Consider the following 19,136-nt stretch of genomic DNA (forward strand, 5'->3'; position numbering starts at 1 on the left):
TGGAAGGACACAAAGTAACTGGAACAAATAGAATAAGAACGCCTCAAGAAATCACAAGCAAAATGCGCACAACAGAGTAATAAATCCACATCTGCTTTCCTGCAAATGGCAGAAGCTTGGCATAAATGAATGGATGCGGCATTCTTCATGTTTCAAGCAAACAGACGTCACGAAAATAATTAACTAGACTAGACTAGACTAGACTAGAGAGCACTGAAATATCCAGTGCCTTGGCATGCACAGCAGTAGCACAGTAAACAAATAATGGCAAATCATCAAAACCATGACATATTGGCCATCACGATGCAATAATGCATAGTCGCGCAGATACTGAGCATGGTGAACCTGGAATAGAACAATAGAAGTAAAGGCAGACGAGCAGAGAGAAAGAGCAGAGCATGACATCACAAAATTGTGTTATACAAGCAAGCATTTTTGTGTTAAATGGGGTTGACAAGCAAAGCACGATTATGAACATATTTCTTTAAGACTCCCATGAACCTCTCAAAGGGGAACATATTGTGTAGAAATACAGGACCCAAAACATTAATCTCTTCGCATAGGTGAACTAGGACGTGTGTCATGATGTCGAACAAGGATGGTGGGAACACCAACTCGAAACTGACAAGACATTGCACCAAATCATTCTCTAACCTTGGTATGATTTCTAAATCAATTACCTTCTGAGAGATTGCATTGAGGAATGCACATAGCTTCACAATGGCTAATCGAACGTTTTCCGGTAGAAGCCCCCTCAATGCAACCGGAAGCAGTTGCGTCATAATCACGTGGCAGTCATGAGACTTTAGGTTCTGGAACTTTTTCTCTGCCATATTTATTATTCCCTTTATATTCGACGAGAAGCCAGACAGTACCTTAATACTGAGCAGGCATTCAAAGAAGATTTCCTTCTCTTGTTTGGTAAGAGCGTAGCTGGCATGACCCTGATGTATGCCGTCTTTTCCGTGCATACGTTGCTGGTCCTCCCGTGCCTCAGGTGTATCTTTTGTCTTCCCATACACGCCCAAGAAGCCAAGCAGGGTCACGCAAAGATTCTTCATCACGTGCATCACGTCGATTGCGGAGCGGACCTCTAGGTCTTTCCAATAGGGCAGGTCCCAAAATATAGATTTCTTCTTCCACATGGGTGCGCGTCCGTTAGCGTCATTCGAAACAGGTTGTCCGCCAGGACCCTTTCCAAAGACTACCTTCAAATCCTTGACCATATCATGTACATCAGCACCAGTACGGTGGCGAGGCTTCATCCGGTGATCCGCCTCACCTTTGAAATGCTTGCCTTTATTTCTTACGGGATGCTTGCTCGGAAGAAATCGACGATGTCCCAGGTACACATTCTTCCTACAATTATCCAAATATATAATGTCGGTATCATTCAAACAGTGCGTGCATGTGCGGTATCCCTTGTTTGTCTGTTCTGAAAGGTTACTGAGAGCAGGCCAATCATTGATGGTCACGAGCATCAACGCCTTTAGGTCAAATTCTTCCTGTCCGTGCTCATCCCACGCACGTACACTTGTTCCATTCCACAGCTGTAAGAGCTCTTCAACTAATGGCCTTAGGTACACATCAATGTCGTTGCCGGGTTGCTTAGGGCCTTGGATGAGCACTGGCATCATAATCAACTTCCGCTTCATGCACAACCAAGGAGGAAGGTTATACAAACATAAAGTCACAGACCAGGTGCTATGGTTGCTGCTCTGCTCCCCAAAAGGATTAATGCCATCTGCGCTTAGACCAAACCATACGTTCCTTGCGTCACCTGCAAACTCATTCCTGTACTTTCTCTTGATTTTTCTCCACTACAACCCGTCAGCGGGTACTCTCAACTTTCCGTCTTTCTTACGGTCTTCACTGTGCCATCGCATCGCCTTGGCATGCTCTTTGTTTTGGAACAAACGTTTCAACCGTGGTATTATAGGAGCATACCACGTCACCTTGGCAGGAATCTTCTTCCTGGGGCGCTCGCCCTCGACATCACCAGGGTCATCGCGGCTGATCTTATAGCGCAATGCACCGCATACCGGGCAAGCGTTCAAATCCTTGTACTCACCGCGGTAGAGGATGCAGTCATTAGGGCATGCATGTATCTTCTGCACCTCTAATCATTACCAGCAACTTTCCAAATCCCTTGTCAGATACACCATTCTCTGCCTTCCATTACAACAATTCCAGTGTGGTGCCCAACTTTTTCTTGTCAGCTTCGCAATTCGGGTACAACAATTTCTTGTGATCCTCTAACATGCGCTGCAACTTCTTCTTCTCCAAATCACTTGCGCAGTTTCTCTTTGCATCGGCAATGGCCCGACCTAGATCATCAACGGGCTCATCTGATGCCTCTTCTTCAGCTTTTTCCCGCATTGTCGGCTCAGCTTCTTCCCCCATTGTTGTATCATCGTATTCAGGGAACCCACGGCCAGGATAGCTGTCGTCGTCCTCTTCTTCTTCATTGTCTTCCATCATAACCCCTCTTTCTCCGTGCTTGGTCCAAACATTATAGTGGGGCATGAAACCGGACTCAAATAGGTGGACGTGAATGGTTCTTGACTTAGAGTAATTGTGATCATTCTTACAGCCAGCACATGGACAAGGCATAAAACCATCCGCCCGCTTGTTTGCCTCAGCCGCAAGCAGAAAAGTTTGCACGCCATTAATGAAGTCGGGAGAGCATCGATCATCGTACATCCATTGTCGGCTCATCTTCATTACACAACACCGAAAAGACCAAATTAATACAAGTTCATACAACACTTAAATGCAACAAACAAATAACTCTCTAGCTAAAGCATTTAAATGCAACAACAAATGCGATCAAGATCGCAACTAAGGTAACAATTGATCCAACAGCATAATGATACCAAGCCTCACTATCAATGGCATATTTTCTAATCTTTCTAATCTTCAAGCGCATTTTCTCCATCTTGATCTTGTGATCATCGACGACATCGGCAACATGCAACTCCAATTCCATCTTCTCCCCCTCAATTCTTTTCATTTTTTCTTTCAAATACTCATTTTCTTTTTCAACTAAATTTAACCTCTCGACAATAGGGTCGGTTGGAATTTCCGGTTCACATACCTCCTAGATAAAAATATCTATGTCAACTTGATGGCCATAATTTGTCATAAACACGAAATGCAACAAATAGTTTTAAAAGAGAATATACCACATCCGAATCATAACAAGGACGAGGGCCGACGGGGACGGATATCAAAACCATGGCACTATGTATAACAAACAACGTACGGGTAAGATAATTATACGAGTAACTATATATCCAAATCAGACAAACATCATTTTTTTAATATAAAACATTCATGAACAAGAGGCTCACCACAAGGTGGTGCCGGCAACGGGACGGTGCGGGCGATTGACGGTGGTTACGACGGAGATTTAGAAGGCACTAAGTAAACCACACCTACATATGCAAACTAAGTGTTATTTTTGACCTCAAATTGCATATAAATCAAATACTAGCACATATAATTCCTCCCAAATTACTAAATTCACAAATTAAACACTATATAAAGCATTGCAAGAGCTAATCTAGCAATGAGAGATGAAAGGACAAAGTTGCTAACCTTTGTGATCATTTGAATGGATGGGGGCCTTCAAATCTTGACAAATTTTGGGCAAAATGTGTGATGAGCTCGAGAGGAAGAGGGGAAGAACAGAGAGGAGAGGGGAAAGGGGAAGAATAGAGCGAGCTCGGGTGGACGAAGGGTTTATGTAGGACGACCTTTAGTACCGGTTCTTAACACGGACCGGTACTAAAGGTGCTGGGGGGGCCCAGACTGACAACATCCTGCCACCACTCTCATTAGTACCGGTTCGTGGCACGAACCGGTACTAATGAGAGCGGCCCGGCTAGCCGTTGGAACCGGCACTAATGGACACATTAGTGCCGACTCAAATTCAAACCGGCACTAATGTGCTTCACATTTGACCCTTTTTCTACTAGTGATGGCAGAGACGACAATTTCATCTGTCATCCAAATACATCAGGACAATTATTCACCGCCGAAGTCGAGTTATATCGCGGATATGGAGAGCATAGCATCGTCATTTTGCACTAACATTTATACATACTGCCGTGCTCAACGGAAGTGCTTACGCTACCGCCCTTGCGGTCTGATCTACATCAACACACCGGGCCACACCTGTCTGCATGAGCTGTTTATTGAGTATGGGCAAGTCATTGCTTGGGTAGCCCGGTTTTCTTCCAGCAAATTGGAGGCAAATTATCATTCAGCCGCCGTCTGCGCAGGATGGCTCAATGGACATGCGCACAAGTCGCCGCCACTACAGTTTGGTTAACAAATAGCCAGTTGGAAGGAACCATTGGCCGAGTTGCTGACACGGCTCATACGGGATCATCTATAACCCGCCGCAGTCACCTCAACCTTCTGTGGATTCACATCGCGTTATCAACACCAATGATATATACCTTCTGCTGTGGTGAAATACGGAGAATCTCAAGATAACTCCTCGAGTCGTCTTAAGACTCGGGGGATACGATGACATGACTCAGCAAATCTTGCCAGTTTCAGCAAATTTAAGAACCCTAGGACGATGGAGGGAAAGATAACCCGGTCCCGGAGGCTACTGCTATATTGATAAAAATTTAAAGGCCGTCAGAAAATTTCCAGCTTAAAAAGTATATGACAATTACAAAATCCCGGTTCAAGAGACATCTCTCTCCCATAAAGCGTTGAAGCTCTCAAATATCCGGTTTAAAATCCGGCTCAAGGGAAGTCAGTCTCATTGAAGCTCTCAAATATCCGGTTTACAATCCGGTTCAAGGGAAATCTGTTCTCCCACAAAACTCTGAAGCTCTCAAATCCAGTTTAAGAATTTTTGGTTCAAAAAGAATTAATCTCTCGCAAGTTCGAGTTTAAAGGCCGTCAGAAAATTTCCGGCTGAAAATGAAGATTCCGGTTTAAAATCCGGTTCAAGGGAAAGATGTCTCCCACAAAGTTTTGAAGCTCTCAATATCGGGTTTAACATCTGGTTCAAGAAGAAATATCTCTCACAAAGTTCGAGTTCTCAGAAAATTTAAAGGGACCAAAGAGAGTCTGTTGCAAAAGCACAACTCAAACATAGGTTCCCCCTGAGCACAACTCAAAATATTGCTTGGGGGCTCTTTTGTTCTAAAGAACAAAGAGTTTATAACCTTGTGATAGGCTATAAAAGCCAGGCTTGGAAGCCAGGTGTATTCACCTAAAACCCCGGGTTATCCTGCCTTTTTAAGTAAGTCACTCCGCCCAGGTAATCCTGGAAAGACCCGTCGAGCGTTTGACAAGTCAATCTTATACAGACCCTCAACTCGTCAAAGTTAAAACGACGATTGGTTAATGTGAGGTCCATCTTATAAGGTTTGTAAAATGGTTTAACTCAGTGGCCTGGCAGCCTATGAAAAGCCTCGTTTTTGGGCATGGCAGCCCATGAAAAGCCTCGCTTCTTGTATGTTTTTCGCAAATTCTTTCTTTTTGAGGTTTATTTGATAAGACTTATAAAGTTTTATGATTATAATTCACCGGTGTTTATTGACCCGGCCTGGTTTTTGATTATAAGTCGCCAGTATGAGATAAGATAACATCCGGTGTTTATTAACCTGGCCTGGCTTTCGACTATAAGTCGCCAGTATATATTTGGATTGTACCATTGGAATCATGCGCTTATAAATCATTGGGTATATTATTCAAATCTTTAATAGCCAACATGGCTGGATTTTTATTATGGTTATCAATAACCAGTATTATGATCGAGGTTTTCAAAGTCGCTTTAGTGCAATGGCTATTATTTTATCAATGGATATGATTTATTTTACAATGGAAGGAATAGTCCCGAGTCGCTGCAGGCTTACGACCCAGCACTTGGGGGCTACATTATTCAAGTTGAGATCACATCAAATATGCAAGTCCCATGTCACTGCCAGCATGCACCATGGTACTTGGGGGCTAATGCAAAGTCATTTTTTGCTCACCTTATTGAAGACCCGACTCGTCACATCGTAATGAGCCGGCCCTTGGGGGCTACCAATTGCTCCTATAAAAAATTCAAGGTACACAAGCTTTAATCCATTATATTGAAGGGTTTATTACTCAGTTGGTAGAGGACAAGATTCTTAACCTCGTGGACGTGGGTTCAAGCCCCATGGTGGGGTCATATCATATGGTGTTATTTTCAATGAAGTTTATATATAAAGTCCCAACTCAGTATTATCTTGCTGAGCCGGCCCTTGGGGGCTACACGTTGCTGCTCAAGTTTACATGATCATATCTACAAAGTCCTTGCTCGTTATTGCATAATGACCCTGCCCTTGGGGGCTACACTGGTTGAAGTTTTTATGAGCATAAGGCAATTACAAGTCCCAGGTTGCTGCAAGCATGACAACCCGGCACTTGGGGGCTACATATATGGAATATTCAGTTTATGACTAGTGACTGAGAGGAACAACCTGGATTTCTTCAAGGTGGTGACATTTATATTGAAGCAAGTCTTAGTTGTTGCTACGCTACCTTCTTAAGACTTGGGGGCTACAAGTGGTAGGCGTATAAGAGGTATATTTTCAAGCTTGATGTTAACTACAATTATAACCCGGTGCCATCAATATTTATAAACCGGCAATTTTGGCAATGATAAATCGGCGAGTTCTACATCCTTAAACCGGTTGAAGATCAGATGAGTATTTCAAGGACCAATATTTTTGTTAAGCATTGGGAGCAGAGTCAAATGAATTATTCTTCATAATACTTTTCTGTGACAAACCAATGTCAGCAAATTGATTATGAAGCTGGCTTATTGACCCGGATTTTCCAGAAGAAGAAAATCACAAGGACTTAAGGATGATCAGGATCAGTTTAACATGGATAAATACAAATTAAACTGGGGGCTAATGTCGGGGATATACCCCGCGGTATGACCCGGCCAGAGTTATAACCCGGCTGGGACTTGGTAAACCGGCAGAGAGTTAAGATAGATGATAACCCGGCAGGTGTTAAGTCAGATGATAACCCGGCAGATGTTAAGTCAGATGATAACCCGGCAGGTGTTAAGTCAAGTCATAACCCGGCAGACAATCATAACCCGGCAGACAGAGTCGCCTGGGGTTAATAAGCCTGAGACGTTATGAAGCCCAAGACGTTAAGAAGCCCATGAAGAGAAGTCAGAATAGTTTAAGTCTTAATCCGAGTTGGACTCTACATGTAACCCGCCCCTTCAACTTATATAAGGAGGGGCAGGGCACCCCAAAAGGGGAGAGAGATAATCTTAAGGGCTAGACATAACTAGGAGAGCCGGTTTACGGCGACTCCCTCGTGATGATAATGAGACCTAGACACAAACAGCATGTAGGGTTGTTACTGGATGATGTTTCCCGGGGCCCGAAGCTGTTTAAACCCTTGTCTTGTGTGTTGATCCGCCTCGAGTCTCTCGATTCCGACCAACCCCTTCAAGCTACCGTGTAGATGCGTTGGCCTCACGACTAAGTCCTCACACTAGGACATCTGCCGTGACAATTCCATGACAAAATGTTTGTCTGCAGGAGGGAAAGACGTCCTCATCAAATCAGTAGCACAGGCTATTCCGGTGTATTTGATGTCTTGTTTCAAGCTCCCTATGGGTTTATGTGATCATATAAAATCCATCATACGGAAATTTTGGTGGGGCTGTAAACAAGGTCAGCGCAAACCAACCTAGGTCTCATGGGACATGATGACATGACCCAAAATCATGGGAGGACTCGGCTTTAAAGATCTTGAAGTTTTTAACCTGGCCCTCTTGGCAATACAATCATGGAGGTTGATGCAAGAGCCAGACACGCTGAGTGCGAGGATCTTGAAGGCATCCTACTATCCCAACAGCAGCATTCTTGAGGCGGAGCTAGGGTCCAGGCCATCTCAGATATGGAGGGCGATACTCGAGGGACGTAACTTGCTGAAATAGGGCTTAATCAAGCGGATTGGTAATGGCCAGAGTACGAATATTTGGACCGACAACTGGATTCCTAAGGAGACAGCACCGAGACCGATCACCAGCCTTGTTGTGAACCCACCTGTAATGGTGTCTGAATTACTGTTGCCAGCCACGGCGACATGGAATGAACAACTGGTGCGGTCGATGTTCTTATCGATAGATGTGGAGGCGATGCTAAAGTTACCCACATGCACTAACAACACGGAGGACTTCTGGGCCTGGTATCTGGACAGAAAGGGCAAGTTTTCATTTGCTTCGGCTTATAAATTATTGATCAAAACGAAGTTACAGCGGGAAGAATGGTTAGAGGGGAGAGGAGGATCATCTAATGTCCAGAGGGACGAAAAATCATGGAGCTCGCTGTGGACAATGAAAGTACCGTCGAAGATAAGAATCTTTTTGTGGCGACTTGCACATCACTCTCTCCCTACGACTGATGTTCTCAAGCGGCGCAACATGTCAGTCCAGGATATATGCCTGTTGTGCGGTTGTCTTGACTCTTGGAGACATGCCCTAGTATCATGCACCGTGTCCAGGTGTATTTGGGCGTTTTCTGATGACGAGCTTGTCTCCCGTATGACAGCTAATGACGAGCCCAATGCAAGGTTATGGCTATTTCAGCTTAATCATGACAGTTTTACTCGGATGGCTGTCACACTTTGGTCGGTTTGGTATGTGAGAAGAAAGGCAGTTTATGAATCTATCTTCCAAAGTCCCCAACAAACTATCTACTTTGTGGAGAATTTTATCGCAGAGCTGGGATAGATTTCTAACAGTCGAGTGCGCCATGAAGCAAGAGCTGCTTCAACAATCCCTCCAAAACGGTGGTTACCTCCACCTGCAGGTTGTGTGAAAATAAATGTTGATGGAGCAGTCGTTAGATCACGCCGTGGAGGAGCTGTGGCGGCCCTGTGTAGAGACCATTCAGGACTTTACTTGGGTTCTTCGGCTGTGGTCTTCCAAGGAATTAATGATCCACTGATTCTGGAAACGTATGCTTGTCGAGAAGCTCTAGCTCTTGCGGAGGATCTCGCCGTGCAAAATATTTTGGTGGCCTCAGATTGTCAAGAAGCGGTGAACGACATCAACAAAGGGACATGAGGTCCTAATGCTGCCATAGTACATGAAATATCGGCTCGTCGTAATAGTTTTACTAGTACTTTCATTCATAAACGTAGAAACTTTAATTTTGAGGCTCACAAACTCGTCAAGTTCGCTTGTAATTTAGGTGTAGGTCGACATATTTTGTTGGGCAATCCTCATGACCCAAACCTTGTACCTATGACCTTTGCTTTAGTTGAATAAAGATGGCGAGTTTCTCTCAAAAAAAAGACAACCCACTGCCCGAGTCCCAGCCGCTTGGTGCCGGCGAACCTCGTCAGCACCTCCACCATGACGAACTGCAGGACGAGCGTGACGGCGATGACGACGAGGAACATCCTGTTCTTTAGCACCCCGCGGAAGACGTTCTTCTTCTCGATCTCTTGTGCGTTGAACTCGTTGAACACCTGGCAGAGCACGAAAGCCGAGTGTATTCTATCGGGTACTCGGCTTACCTACAACACCGTCACGAGACGTTAGCGGGCGGTGCGCGGGCCATGTGGCAGGTATGCTTTGCGCTGAGTTGCGCTATAAGCCGAATGCTTCTCGGAGGCAACTTCGGCTTTCCTGAGTTTAGGCCGTGTCCATTGTTTAAGCCGAGTGTTGGAATGTCGTGTTCACGGTGTACATGTAGGTAACCCGAGTTCTCACTGTTCGTCGTGTGTCCTAGTGGGCATACTGGGCTTAGGTTCACATAAGCCATAAGCCCGTGTTTCAGCACTCGGCTTACGGCGTGTTACTCGGCGACGTGTGTTTTTCCTGTAGTGTATATAGGGTTACACATAGACAAGCCAAATGCCAAATTGAGATTGTAATTGATGTGAATCGAGAGTACAATTCTGTGAATAGTGTGACTGAACTTGAATTCAGATGGTATTGGGTGAATAGTGCGACAGGCTATTAAATTCATGTTGTATATTTATGTGAACTGGGATTGTTACAAAATATTGAATGTGAATCAATTATAAATTTGGCATTGTGTGACCTTATCATTTGTGATTGTCTATGTCTATGTGTAACATTATAATTTAGCATTCTGTAACAATCCATTTGGCAGACGTCACCGTCAAGATGGTCACCGGTGACAACCCTATGTGTTGTCGTCTCTTCTCCGCTGCTGTTTCTGTCCAAACTAAAAACACTAGTACACCAAGGCAAGGCAAGCAGCAGGGAACTTCCAGCAGCAGACTAGTGCATTGCGAGGCAAGCAGCAGAGCAGTCGATGGGGTTGGCTTCGTGGCCTCGCAGCTTGTTTGGAGCTCAACCTGCAAAAGAGCAGGACAACCACACCGAGAGAATGGTCATGGCGTCCTTTTCGAGTCAGGTTCTTCAAAGTGCTTCATGGCCCCGTATCCTTGGTATGCATTTCCTTGTTTCCCTTATACTCCTACTTTGGATCATCCTTTGTAGTAGTAACACCAAACTCTTTGTTCTTCGCATAGCCTCGCAACATTGTCTAGTAGCACTATAGCCCCCAATTTTGCAATAGTGAAGTCGGAAACACCGATGACATTTACAAAGAACAATTCTATACCCAGCACACACTGATTCATCACTATCCATCACACACTTCTAATCCAGCACCCACACGCACACAAATCCAACACTAACGAATTACAATTCTTTTCTAACTTGATACCCCAAACTAAACCATCAAAACTCAGCCGTTTTCAATCCCAAATGCGCGCGCAGCTATGGCTGCTGCGGAGCAGCAGCAGGGGCGGAGGTACTGGCGGTGGAGCAACGCCGATTTTTTTCCCGAGCCCTCGTTCCAGAGCTAGCGTAGTGCCGCGATCAGCGCACACACAGCTACCGGAGGAGAGAGGTAGGGCAGGGACAGACCTACCTATCCGAGGGTGCTCCACGACGACGCGGGACGGCAGCGTTGTAGCTCGGAAGATCTCGGGACGGCAGCGCCGGGCGGCTGCGTCGTTGAAGATTTGGGAGCGGCAACCAGAGGCCGTGCATGGAGCGGCCGGACCGAGGAGACGGCCGCCGGGTCTTCGGCCGGCTCCGCGCGCTGCGTCGGATTCACACAGATCCTACGCGCTGGTCCTTCCCTTCCACGTCCCCGCCCACATGTTTTTGTGGACCCATATCAGCCTTATCTCTTCTTCTTCCAGAATCTCCATCCTCGCTCTCCGACCACACACGCCCCCCGCTCGCTCCCACTCGCAGTCCATGGCTCCACGCCAGCAAGCCTGCCGGCGCCTTCACCGGCAACCGCTGCAGCGCTGCGCCACTCGGCGCCGGCCACCTGCAACGCCGCTGCTGCTAATCTGCCGCCTACGCAAGCGCCAGAAGTGCCCACTAGCACTAGACTAGGGTTGATCGTTCGCTCGAGTGGTGTGTGCATGGACGTGGTGCCTGCGCTAGATGCCTCTTTGGATGTGTTTGGTTGGTGCCCCAACATGTCCAACCAAAATTTTGGAATGACCAAAGTGAGGCAGGTTGTCTTGTTTAGATTATAGCCAACGTGCCTTCCAAAATTTGGGCAAAGTTCTCCATTTGGTTTGGATTTGAATTGATTTGTGCTTGTTTTGATTCTAATTTTTGTTATAATGTTTAGACAATAAAAAATAAATATAAAATTGGTAGGGTCGTTACTGGTGATGAGTCGAACAACCTCCTTGTTTCGGTCCACAGCCTGCTGCCAGCCTGCCACCGACCGATCCTTCCTCCTCTGCGATCACTAATTAAGGGGCGCTTTTTTTTCCAAAGGTTATATCCGCCTTCCCAGATTGCGACAAGTATGCGCCATTTTGTTGCAACCCGTGAGTTTTTCTTTTTTCTTTTTCTTACATCCGTTTATTTAAAATGTTTTATCTCTTTAACCATGTGTCCAAATTTCGAATCTTGTTTATCCTTGAATTCCTTGCAACGAGATCTTTAAAATTAGATCCGATGTTGATAGATTCTGACAAAAAAATTTCTACGAAAAAACTTTGTCTCTCGCAGAAGGAAAAGAAAACACGTTTTTTTTTTGTTTCCGAGAAGCACAATCATGCCTCTCGCGGAAGGAATAAACAAAACGCATTTTTTTTGCCATTTCCGAAAGGCACGTCCGTATCTCTCGCGGAAGCAAAACCGTGCCTCTTTGCAGAAGGAAAAGAAATGAAAAGACGTTTTTTTTTCGTTTCCAAGAGGCACAACCGTGCCTCTCGCAGAAGGAAAAAACAAAACAGATTTTTTTGCCGTTTCTAAGAGGCACGACATGACCGTGCCTCTCGCGGAAGCAAATTTGTGACTCTCATGAAAGGAAAAAAACGTGTTTTTTTATTTTTAAGAGGTACGGCCGTGCCTCTCGCAGAAGCAAAAAAAGCATTTTTCCACGCGAAAAATAATTGTTTTAGATTTTTTTTCCAAAAGCTAAAAAAGACGGGTGAAAAACCGACAAGCCAAAAAACCCCAGAAAAAGCAAAAAATGTGTGCGATAAAATAAGAAAACAAAAATCAACAGGAGCGCCCAGAGCGTGCCCCTTGGGGAGGCTGCGAACGAGTACTCCTCAGCTAGTCGCTCCCCCTCCTCTCTCTGGTCAACTAGCGAACGATATCTACTCAACTAGCACGGCCAGGCACAACTCACCAGCGACGAGAACATTCATTTTTCTTTTTTTACCAGCCGTTCGGCGACGTACTGCATGCGTACACAACTATGCACACCGTTTTTCGCTAAAGCAAGGTAGGGTGGACGCCCAACCTCACCCTACCGAGTCCTCCGCCCCTGTGGTTGGAACCATCTTGTCCAGGAGCTACAACGAGTCTGTGATGGTGCGTGCAGCCCTGGAGCTATGATAATGCTGGAACCGTCTTCAAGATTTGCTACAACTGGCATCTCGATTTGCTGGAAGGAACCGGCCGCCATGTTTGCTAGAACCATTGTCCCAATGCAGCATTTTTGCTTCAACCAGTCGCGACATTTGCTGGAACCGGCATACAAAATTGTCGGAATGAGCTTCTTTCTTCTTTTCAACGAGTGACCATGGCGGGTGACAACGTTTTGCTTTCTTTTGCTGCAACCACACATCGGAAAGCTGTGACTGGCATTGTGCCGTGCTGGAACGGTGGCTTGTACCTAGGTTCTGTGCTACAAGCCACCATGGAGCGAAAGCAAGAGGTGAGGAGGAGTTGTGGCGGTGATGGCGACCGACGTTGGCAGTAGTTGCGGTTGTCTCAATAGGAGTTGCGATCGATCGATGAGAGATACAACCGTTGAGCCACAACGCTACAACCACCTACGGCGGAGTTGCGATCGATCGATAAGAGATACAACCGTTGAGCCACAACGCTACAGCCGCCTACGGCGGAGCTGCAACCATAGCAACGGTGGAACACGGTGTTTTTGCTGCATCGTGTTTTTGTTGCAACCGGTATCTCTGGTTGTTGGCGAGGATGAGCAAGGCGACGCAGGTGGCGCGGGTGTCCTAGGAACAAATGCGTCGTCGTACGTGGTCGATGCCCGCCGACGCGGGGGGAGGAAGAAGAGACGAGGAGGAGGGAAGAAAATAACGCGAGAGGATTCAATCGAACTATTGCGCGCGGCTGAATCAAGCGGCTGGGGGTCGACCGGACGAAATTTCAGCCGGCGCGCCAGTGCCTAGCAGTCGTCATCATGATTAACTAGTAATGATCTAAAACATCTTATATTACTTTATAGATTAAGCATAATTTTTTTTAGTAAGTTGTGATTGAACTTATCATTACAAATTTACAATTAACCCTAAGAAAGGACAATTCTACCCTAACAGATAACTACTGAAATGTCCTACGGCGAAGAAATATAGAATTATTACTGAGCACCGGATCAATTATATACTAGTACACATTATTTCCTGCAGTGCCATGTACAATACAAACTGTCAAAAAGAATCACTTAAGCTATATACGTATGAAATAAAAATGAACACTGCAGTATGAATGAATCATGACGATTTGCAGCATGTGAAGATGTCATGGACGGTGGTCCGGCACGGGGATCAACTTGACGGCCCAGCCGACGGGCCACGACACGGCGGCGATGGCGAGGCAGACACCCCACTGCTCGAGTCCCAGCCGCTTGGTGCCGGTGAACATCGTCAGCACCTCCACCATGACCAGCTGCAGGACGAGCGTGACGGCGATGACGCCGAGGAACATCCTGTTCTTGAGCACCCCGGAGAAGACGTTCTTCTTCTCGATCTCCCGTGCGTTGAACTCGTTGAACACCTGGCAGAGCACGAAAGCGTTGAAGATCATGGTGCCGTTGGCCTTCTCATCGGTGCCGAAGAGGTCCTGGCCCCGGTACTGGAGCGCCAACAGCACGGAGATCTGGAACGCCGCCTGCGCGGCGAGGTTGCGCCACATTGGGTTGCTGACGAGCGGCGCCGTGCGGCCAATGGGCGGGCGGTCCATGAGCGCTTTGGTGGGCGTGTCCGTGGCCAGCGCCAGAGCGCCCATGGTGTCCATGATCAGGTTCACCCACAGGAGCTGCACCGTGGTGAGCGGCATCTTGCCCGTGGTGATCGCCGACACGAAGTTGATGACGAGGGCCGACACGTTGACGGTGAGCTGGAACTGGATGAACTTCTGGATGTTGTTGTAGACGCAGCGCCCCCACCGCGTGGCCGTCACCACCGTGTCGAAGCTGTCATTGAGGATGATGATGTCGGAGCTCTCCTTGGCCACCTCGCTGCCCTGGACGCCCATGGACAGAGCGACGTTAGCCTTCTTGAGCGCCGGCGCGTCGTTGGTGCCGTCGCCAGTTACGGCCACCACGTGGCCTTTCTGCTTCAGTCGCTGCACTAGTGCTAGCTTGTCCAACGGCAGGGACCGCGCCATGACGCGGATCTTGTCGGCGATCTCGAGCTGCTGCTCCGTCGACATGGCGCGGAACTCGTGCCCCTCGATGACGATGCCGCTGTGGTCATTGCTGGATATGATGCCGCACTCCATGGCGATCGCGCGGGCCGTGAGGATGTTGTCGCCGGCGACCATCTTGACGGCGACGCCTGCCTTGGTGCAAGCTTCAATGGCGGCCTTGACCTCTGGCCGGCACGGATCTTTCAACCCGACGAAGCCCAGCAACGTCAGACCATCGTCGTCGATCTTTGACTGGTGAGTACCGTTGACTTGCTTGTAGGCGAAGGCGATGCACCGGAGGCTGCCGACCGCCATGTCGTCGATCACCTTCTCAAGGTTCCTCCTCTGCTCCCCTTCGAGTTGGCGCGCCGCTCCGTCCGTGTCCACGTACATGGAGCAGTTCGCCAGCACCATCTCCGCAGCGCCTTTCCAGTGTGCGACCACCGCACCGGTAGCGTTGTCCTTGATCATCACGCCGCTTCGCTTCTTGTCCGAGTTGAAGGCCTCGACGTGCAGCACCTTGCAGCTCCTCTACAACGCGTCGGCGTCCATGCCGAGGTCTGCTACGGCCCACGACAGCAGCGCCTTCTCCGTCGGGCTGCCTGTTATCTCCGGCGCCGACACGTTGTCCGGCTTGAAAACACTTCCTGTGGTGTTGAGCTCAGCTCCCTGGCAGAGCAAGGTGACGACGCTCCCGGCGATCGCCATGGCACCTCTGGGCTGGTCAGTGCCGACCCAAAACTCGGTCACCTCCATTTGGTTGAGCGTCAGCGTTCCGGTCTTGTCGGTGCAGATGGTTGTGACGGACCCCATCGTCTCGCACGCCGACAGGCGGCGCACCAGCGCGTTCTCCTTCACCATCCTCTTCATGGCGAAGGCGAGCGTCAGCGTCACCGCGAGCGGGAGGCCCTCGGGGATGGCGACGACAATGATGGTTACGGCCTGCTGGAGAATGCTGACGAGGGAGCTGAACACGGCGTCGAAGGTGACGTGGCCCTTGTTGAACAGTGGCTTCCCTTGGTCGTCCTTGGTGCTGCCGGTGAAGTGGCGCGCGGTGAGCACGGCGAAGGCGAGCACCGCGACGGCGACGCGGATCTTGCCCATGCTTGAGGTGAGGCCATCGAGGCGCTCCCGGAGCGGCGTTGGCTCGTCGGCGTCCTCCTTGGTTAGGTTGCCCATCATCTCGCCCCACAAGGTGTCGGTGCCGACGGCGGTGACGAGCATTCGGCCGTAGCCGTCGATGATCTTCACGCCGGCGGTGAGGAAGGGGTTATTCTCGGGATCGATCTCGATCGGGTGGGGCTCGCCTGTCATGCTCGACTCGTCCACCTGCAGCCGACCGTGACCCTCCAGGAACACCCCGTACGCCGGCACCGAGTCGCCGATCTTGAGTATCACCACGTCGCCGACCAAGATATCGAATCTGGAGACCTCCTGCCTCCGGCCGGCTCGGACGACGGTGACGGCGGTATTGTTGGACTTGCTGGCTAGCTCGTCGAAGCGCTTGACCTGGCCGTGGCTGCTGACGGCGGACACGGTGGCGACGAGGAACACCACGAGGAAGATGCCGACGCTGTCGTACCAGCCGTGCTCCTTGATGGCGAAGCCGACGAGCACGATGAAAAGGTCGTCCTTGAGCGCGTCCCAGAGGTAGCTGAAGAAGCTCTTGGGCTTGGGCTTCGGGTACGTGTTCCCGCCGAACGACTCCCTGCGGCGCCGCAGGTCGTCGCTGTCACCGCGGATGCCGCGCTCGGCGTCGGAGGCCAGCGCGGCGGCGATGCCAGCGCCGCCTCCCAGGCGGCCGAAAGAGTTGTGGCGCTTCTCCTTGACGAGGCCCTTGAAGGACTCATCGTCGGCCGCGACAGAGAATGAGGCGGAATCGCCGGCGTGCTGGATCTTGATGGCGACGTAGGAGGCACACCGTCTCCGTGGCAGGACGGTGGTGGATAGAACGCCGGGTCGCGCTAACCTGTGGCACGTCCGGATGACGTTGAGCGCCTTGCGCCATTGCCTCGCCGGCGCCGGCCGCTCCATCCGTTGAGGAGCGAGCGAATTAGTGCAAACCAAGCGAGAAAGGTGATAAAACAGTAGGGTGGGGTTGACGGGTCTTGAAAACTCTTGTTGTGTTTCTGATGCAGCTAGCCGGGCGTCGGCGGGTACCTATATACCACTACTACTCCCAAAGGAGGAGATCCCGGGGAAGCTTCCTGTACATCAACGGAGATGAACCACGCACCAATGCCCAAAACTGGAAAAGGCGCGATGAACCACGCGTTTATGCGAGCCATAATACTAAATCAACGGAGACACGCGTTTGTCCGGAAAATTGGTTTGTGAGCCTGTGCTCAGATGATCCCTATATCTACTAGTAGAATGACCGTGCGTTGCCACGGGCATGAATATATTTTTACCGGTTGCATATATAAATATAATGCATATAAAATTTTGCATGTATAACAATGAAGAAGTAATTGAAATCCACTTAACATCCAATGTAAGTCGATAAAAATCTAACAAAACGATGTGTTCATAGAGAACAGCCATCCAGATAATTATCACTTAAAAATAAGATCTACCTGATGTGTTTAAATCATTCAAACGAGTTAACAACTAACTGAAAATATAAACTGGACATACAAAAAGAAGTGCATTTGGGCAAGGCATTGCGATGGATTCAGCGCATGGTATCTTCCGCTTAGCTGTGAGGTCTGGTGGTAGGCTTTATCTGCTTGCTCTTCGGTGGGCATTCATCTCTTGCCTCTATTCAGTTGGTTTATTTTTACTAGTTTCCCTTCCGAGGCCCATGAAGGCAGTGTCTTTCTTCACATGGAAGATGAAAAAGTGTCACTCTTTTTTGGTTGAACCATTTCTTCCTTCAGACCAGTTTGGATATCGTCCCTACGATGAGCCATTGCCCAATGATTGAACAAAACACATAGTTGAGCAAAGAGAAAAGGGTCTGTCTAGGTCTCAGTCGACTTAGACTTCGCGAAGTCTAAGTCGGCTGACATCATCAGTTTTTTTTTCTAGAACACGTCATCCCTTCGTTGCTTGTTGGTTGTCAAGCGAGCCCATGTCCTCCTCCTTGTTGCTTTTTGGGCTGGCAATGTCTTCGTGCGTACTGGAGCAGCGTTGGGCCAGCAGCTGCTGCTCATCTCGATGTTGCAACAGTCGGGATATTATCAACTCAAAAAAGAAACAGTCAGGATATTAGCTGCTGTAGGTGCCATTTCTCAAAAACAAAAAAAGATGTTGTAGGTGCCTAAAAAAAAAAGCTCCTGTAGGTACCCCTCAAAAAAGAAATTTGTTGTACGCACAAATTTCTTAACGGTTTCTATCATTTTTTTGTTTTTATTTTTCATTTTTACTTACATTTTACCATTATATTTATCAGTTGGGCAATAAATTTGTTTTTTCACACATCTAAAAAAGGTACCACGAATCGTATGCATCATGTACACGCATCCACTCCTGCATAAAAAACATACGTCTGCATCATGTACATGCATGCACGGTCGATCTCCAAAAAAGCGAATCGCTATCCCACGTCATCATCGAAGGCATGCAATTGAAGTCGGGGGCGACACTTGCAGTTGCAACCATGTTGGAGACATGCAGTTGCATTCGAGGGTGACATTTGCAGTTGCATGCCTAGTGTTGGACATGCAATTGTCCCCCCCCCTATCTCGCCCCTCACTTACAAAATGAATAGGTCAGTTGCAGTCGGGTGTGTAGACATGCAGTTGTAGTCAAGGGCGATACTTGCAGTTGCAAGCCTAGTGTCAGACATGCAATTTCCTCCTCCCCCCTCTCCCGCTGACTAGCGAGAAAAAAAAGATTGGTTGCGGTTGGATGTGTGAACATGCAGTTGAAGTCGAGGATGACACTTCAGTTGGAAGCCTATTGTCGGACATGCAATTGCCCCCGCCTCTCCCGCCGCCCTTTGACAAAAAGACAAGGCCAATTGCAGTCTGAAGGGAGACATGCAGTTACAGTCGGGGCGACACTTGCAGTTGCATGTCTAGTATCGGACATGCAACTCCTCCTCTCCAACCGTCGGCTTACAAAAACAAATGTCAGTTGCAGCAGGGGTGTGTGGGCATGCAGTTGCAGTCGGGGGCGACACTTGCAGTTGCAGGCCTAGTGTTAGCCCCTCGCATGCCCCCCACCCCCACCCCGTCCAACAAAATAATATCCAGTT

At 48.3% G+C, this 19,136-nt stretch overlaps 1 long non-coding RNA gene and 1 pseudogene across 1 annotated transcript; one reads left to right on the forward strand and one right to left on the reverse strand.

The window, feature by feature from the left end:
* Nucleotides 1-9,855: 9,855 nt before the first annotated feature.
* Nucleotides 9,856-17,386, forward strand: LOC120972688 (uncharacterized). The gene is made up of 2 exons (XR_005766973.2): nt 9,856-10,455; nt 17,074-17,386. It is a non-coding gene; the product is annotated as an uncharacterized lncRNA (long non-coding RNA).
* On the reverse strand, nt 14,041-17,061 carry LOC109759632 (calcium-transporting ATPase 7, plasma membrane-type-like; annotated as a pseudogene).
* Nucleotides 17,387-19,136: the final 1,750 nt, after the last annotated feature.

Source organism: Aegilops tauschii, chromosome 1 (genome assembly GCF_002575655.3).
Source record: "Aegilops tauschii subsp. strangulata cultivar AL8/78 chromosome 1, Aet v6.0, whole genome shotgun sequence".
Classification (NCBI taxonomy): Eukaryota; Viridiplantae; Streptophyta; class Magnoliopsida; order Poales; family Poaceae; genus Aegilops; species Aegilops tauschii.